Here is a 6000-nt window from a genome sequence, read left to right on the forward strand (position 1 = left end):
ACTGGATGGCAACTAACTTCCACATCAGCTGTGGCAGTTGCCACATATATGCTTTTTCATATGGCAAGTATTTTCTGTGAACACAGTATGGCTGTTGCCATGTTGTAGGCAGGATAATGTGGCAAATTAACTGTACTACAGGCCCAAGTTGTGTGTGTTTTGCCACGCTGACTTGTGGCAACTAACAAAATAATATGCCATGGTAAAGTGTAGTAAATAGGTAGTCATGGCAGTTTCACCAACTATGTGCACTGGTTGGCAACTAACTTCCACATCAACTGTGTCAGTTGCCACATATATGTTTTCCATGTGTCAAGTATTTTCTGTGAACACAGTATGGCTGGTGCCATGTTGTAGGCAGTATATTTTGTGACAAATTAACTGTACCACAGACCCAAATTTGTGTTTTTCCACGCTGACTTGTGATATCTGAACATATTTGGTTGTACTAAATGGTAACCCATTTTTTAGTATGAGGTCAGTGTGTGCATTGCAATTACAGGTTGTTCAGCAGATGTTTTCAACGCTTTTTTTGAATTTGTGTTGCATTTTTAACATGTCAATTACAATCTAGCATATTTTGCCTTTCAACACATGGCAACTTGTTTTTTATAAGGACAGGGTGTGAGTTGCCACATTTTATGTTTGTGCAGTGGAAGAGTTGTGCCTTTCTTTTGTAATATCTTGTGCTAACATGGCAACTTCAACATTTTGTTTAAAGTGCAGTACGATCTGTACATTTTTCAAATGAAGCCAATGTGTTTAATTGTCATATTTATGTCTTCGACAATCATAAGGGTGCATGTGTGTTCATATGATATTTGCCTTCACTATTTGCCATTTCAATTGAGCCCATGTGGCAAGCACATTTTTGTTATGTGGCAATTGCTTACTTCATACATTTCATTCCCACCCTGACAATTTGGTTTGTTCTTACCTCAGCAGAATGGCTCGCGGCGATCATCAAAGCGACAATGATGATTTCATGGATGTACCTCGGCAGAATCGGGCAACTGGACATCGAAAAGACGGCGATGAGGTAACTGTCCACCCCCTCCCCCCCACCCCTCCATATGTTTTTGGATACCACATCGAGCTTGCAATCGTATGTTAGAAACTAAATTTTTCATGAGAGTGAAAACATGGCAACAAATGATCATTTGTCTGTTTTTGTAGAAGAAGAAACATACTCGCAATAGGGCTTCGCAGGAACGCCTGACTTCATTGACCGACGAATTTACCGACGATCAGAAGGGAGCTGCTGCTGAGATGGGTATGCAGGTTCTGATGGATGTTCGGTGCAAGAATCTTGTGAACCCTGTATGCGATTGGCTTGGTGAGATTTACGACCCCGCCTCGAGGGAATTTGTGATTCCGGGACGTGGAAGACTGCCGTTGGATGAGGAATTCGTGTTCTGCACTTTGGGTGTGCCCCGTGGAGAAATCAAAGTCTCGTATGAGGTCAATAATAAGATCGAGGGAATGTTGTTTCCCCGTTTGTTTCCTGGGTTGGAATCCGTGCCGAACCCGACTTTCCTGGCAGATTCGTTGCAGGCCATGACAACCCATGGCGAGGTTTTTAAGATGAAGCTACTCATGTACCTCATCTCAGCTGTTTTTGCGCCGACCACTTCTTTTCTCCCAAGCAACAAATGCTTCCCCATCCTGGTGAATGATCTATCTCTTCTCCTTCATTTTCTTCCAATCTTTTTGGCTCCGATGTCATGTGTAAGCTAGTCACTGCCAGTTTTTTTGATGTTTTTTCATTTGATTTTCTGATGCGGCAACTTCTTGTCCTGAAATTTGTGCTGTGCAGGAAAAACTAAAAGATGTGAAGAAGATGAATTGGTGTAAGTTTATTGCGGACTTCCTGCACGATGCATTCTCGAACAAGATGTACCAGAAGGGTTGTCGACTACATTTAATGGTATTTTTTTACCAGTCCTTTTTGTGAACACTCTTTAACATCATTATATATTCATGGCAACCATGATGGTGACATTGTGGCAACTAACATCATAACAAGATGGCAACTGCCATCATACCATGATGGCAACTAACATAGACAGATGGCAACTTCTTCTTTTCTTTTTCATGCAATTCAACTTTATGATTGAAGGAACATACATTAGCTTGTTTTTCCAACATACCATGACGGCAACTGATATTTTTTCCTATTTAAATTGTTGTACATCAGCTTATGTACGTCAACTGTCTTAATCTGTCCACCGTGGACTTCACTGGGATAGGAGGCCCGCCGCCTGCACATAAGTTTGTTGTTTCTGCGTGGACTTACGATGCTGTCAAGGCAGTGCTTGCTGCAGACAGGGTAACTGATACGAAATATGGGAAACTGCAGGTTAGTTCTAGTTTCTTTCTTTTCACGACATTCTTTCAATTTTATTGCTGCACAACATATGAAAAAAATGCTCATATGGCAAGTGTCTGTGGCTAACAAGAGATGACTACCCTATTAGCCATGGCTATCTGCGCAGCCATGGCCAAGCATGAACTGTTAGTTTGTGTTCATTATTCTCTCCCTCACATCCTAGCTGTTTTTTTGGTTATTTCCAGCTAATGGCCAAGCATGCTATAGACTACAACATGTTTGGTGGGCCTCAAAACTTTGGAAAGTGGATGGACGTGCACTCAGCTCCGTCTTGTCCTACTGAGGTAATCAATGATATATATCTATGGTTTACTTTGGGTTTATTTTGATCTTGTGCGCGCGACTCTAATATGGTTGCTTACTGCTGCTTCTTGTTTTGTGCACAGGCGAGGGCACCTGTCGAGCATCTAATTGGGCAGTTTGCATCCGGAATAACCGACCTGCTCGGGAAGTTGGTTGAAGGTTGGACGTCCCTCAATGGCTCTAACAAAGACGCGGTCGCGAGGCAGTTCACAACATTTGTTGCAGAACGGACACATCGGCCAACTGGTTGTCGTGGTCGGTATGACTACAACAGTTTCCAGGAGCTTCCTGACACACAAGATGAACTAGATGGAGATGCTGCTCTCAACAAGGATGATGATGATGACATGGAGAACGTGCAGTGCGACACCGACGATGATGAACATGTTGAAATTCGTGAAGGCGGTAAGAAGGGCAAGGCTGCAACAGATGTCCCCTCACCGGAGAAAGTCAAAGAACATACAGCTGCGAGAGGAAAGGGGGTGTCGCCATCAAAGAGGAGGAGGGATCCAGAGGATGTTGGGCAGGGCTCTCCTGGCAAGAGGTCTAGGACCGATCCTGTAGCTGCTAGGAGGAGGTTCGACTTATATTTTTCAGTATTTTGTTTTGCCTGTCTTGTTGAACAAACTGACCCTTTTTTGAATTTGCTTTGGTAAGCATGGAAATGATTTTTGTGTCTGACACTTGGCATCTTTTTTTGCCACTTTTCTTATATGTGCAGTGAGGCGTCAGTTGGTGGACGAGCAGTTATGAAGAAACAAGCACCAACGCCAACCCGTGCTTCTGCTCGATTGAAAAAGGGTGCCCCCATTGCTGGTGACACCCATTCCACCAGGTCATCTCCTCGTACGATGACGTCCAACACCGGGGATCCTATCGTGTTGCCAGACTTGAGGAAGCCAGTCAAGAAGTAGGTTATCCATGTTCTTTTTCATTGCCACAGTTCTATGTTTTTGCTTTTCAATGTAGCTGTTCAGCTTGCCACATGGGTTAATGCCATCAGTCCCACATGGCAACTGCTGTTTTTTCCAATCATCTCTCTCTTTTCAACTGCATGGCAACTCCTGCTTGTTTTTGCATGGCAACTGCTATCTAGGCCAAATGGCAACTCTTAATGCACCTACATGGCAACTACCATGTTTCCATTGGCTTGTGTGATCATCAATATCTAGTTTTGAAACTACAGCCCTGGCACATCAAACATTTTTTTCTTTTTTTCGAGATGGCTGCCATGGCAACCCCTACTTGTTCTGCATGGCAACTGCTACCTATGCCGTATGGCAACTCTTATTCCACCTACATAGCAACTACCCAGCTTTTCATTGGCTTGTGTGCTCACCCATAACTAGCTTTTAAATGACAACCCTGGCACTTCACACATTTCATTCATTTTTTTAAAGATGGTTACAATTACAAATTTTTTTGTTCATTTTATTAATACTTTCCATGTGCTTTTTCTTCGCAGGGTGAAGTAGACTACTACATGCGTGACCACTCATATCATCAGGGACCCACTCGAACACCTTCATTCAAAGCCGTCAACAAGTGGCAACTCAGATGTTCATGACACGCCAGTCGACAAAATTGCTGTTGCACCGTCAACTATTCCCACTAGCTCTGACGCAAGCGGACGACCATCTCCGCCGGTTGCAGATGTGCAGGCTACAACAACAGGCATCCGTACATCTGGGAGTGACGAGTCGGTATCAGCGAGGACTATTGAAATATTGCCCACCCTGTTGGCAATGAAAGATGCTGCTGTGAGCCATGCCACCCGATCAGCAAGTGTTGAAGTGGACGCCCCCGAGACCAACCTAAGCAAGGAAGGCTCTCGCTCATCTGACACGGATTCCAAGCGCATGGGCGGTGGCACTCCTGTGTCCACGGCAGAAGTTGCTGAGGCAACAGTTCACAATGATATGCCATCCACAGGTGAGAGTCTTGGCACAACAGCTCCAGTTCCTGGTGGTGCAGAGGTTGCTAAGGCGATGAAAGGGGTCGATAAGAGGTGTCTAGAGGGGGTGATTATACACTATGTACCAAAAGTTGCAGTTTTTAATTTCTTTAAGTTTGAGTAGAGTTTAGGCACAAGTTTAACAATCACAATACATTTCAAGCAAGCATGCAAAGAGTATATGAGCAGCGGAATGTAAAGCATGCAACTTGAAAGAATGTAAAGGGAAGGGATTGGAGTGTGCAAATGCAATTTGGAGACACGGAGATTTTTGAGCCGTGGTTCCGATAGGTGGTGCTATCGTACATCCACGTTGATGGAGACTTCAACCCACGAAGGGTAACGGTTGCGCGAGTCCATGGAGGGCTCCACCCACGAAGGGTCCACGAATAAGCAACCTTGTCTATCCCACCATGGTCGTCGCCCACGAAGGACTTGCCTCACTAGGGGTATATCTTCACGAAGTAGGCGATCTCCTTGCCCGTACAAACTCCTTGGTTTAACTCCACAATCTTGTCGGAGGCTCCCAAGTGACACCTAGCCAATCTAGGAGACACCACTCTCCAAGAAGTAACAAATGGTGTGTTGATGATGAACTACTTGCTCTTGTGCTTCAAATGATAGTCTCCCCAACACTCAACTCTCTCACACAGGATATGGATTTGGTGGAAAGAAGATTTGAGTGGAAAGCAACTTGGGGAAGGCTAGAGATCAAGATTCATATGGTAGGATTGGAATATCTTGACCTCAACACAAGTGTAGGTGGTTCTCTCTCAGAAAATGTAAGTTGGAAGTGTAGGCATGTTCTGATGGCTCTATCTACGAATGAAGAGGGGGTGGAGGCGTATATATAGCCTCCACACAAAATCTAACCATTACACACAACTTACCAATCTCGGTGGGACAAAATTGAGAAATTCGGTCAGACCGATTTAGTAAATCTAGTGACCGTTAGGATTTTCGATGGGACCGACATGCAACTCGGTAGGACCGATATGGTTAGGGTTAGGGCATAACATAATCTCGGTGAGACCGACTACACAAACTCGGTGAGACCGATTTGGTAATAAGCTAACCAGAGAGTTGGTCAGGTAAACTCGGTGGGACCGATTCGCTCATCTCGGTTGGACCGAAACGTTACGAAAGGGAAACAAAGAGTTTACATTGCAATCTCGGTGGGACCGATTACTCAAACTCGGTGGGACCGATTTTGGTAATAAGCTAACCAGAGAGATTACAATCCCATCTCGGTGAGACCGAGATCCCTATCAGTGAGACCTATTTGCCTAGGGTTTGTGGCAGTGGCTATGACATCTGAACTCAGTGGCGCCGGATAGAAAGAATCGATGGGGCC

This window comes from Triticum dicoccoides, chromosome 5B, assembly GCF_002162155.2.
Source record: "Triticum dicoccoides isolate Atlit2015 ecotype Zavitan chromosome 5B, WEW_v2.0, whole genome shotgun sequence".
NCBI lineage: Eukaryota > Viridiplantae > Streptophyta > Magnoliopsida > Poales > Poaceae > Triticum > Triticum dicoccoides.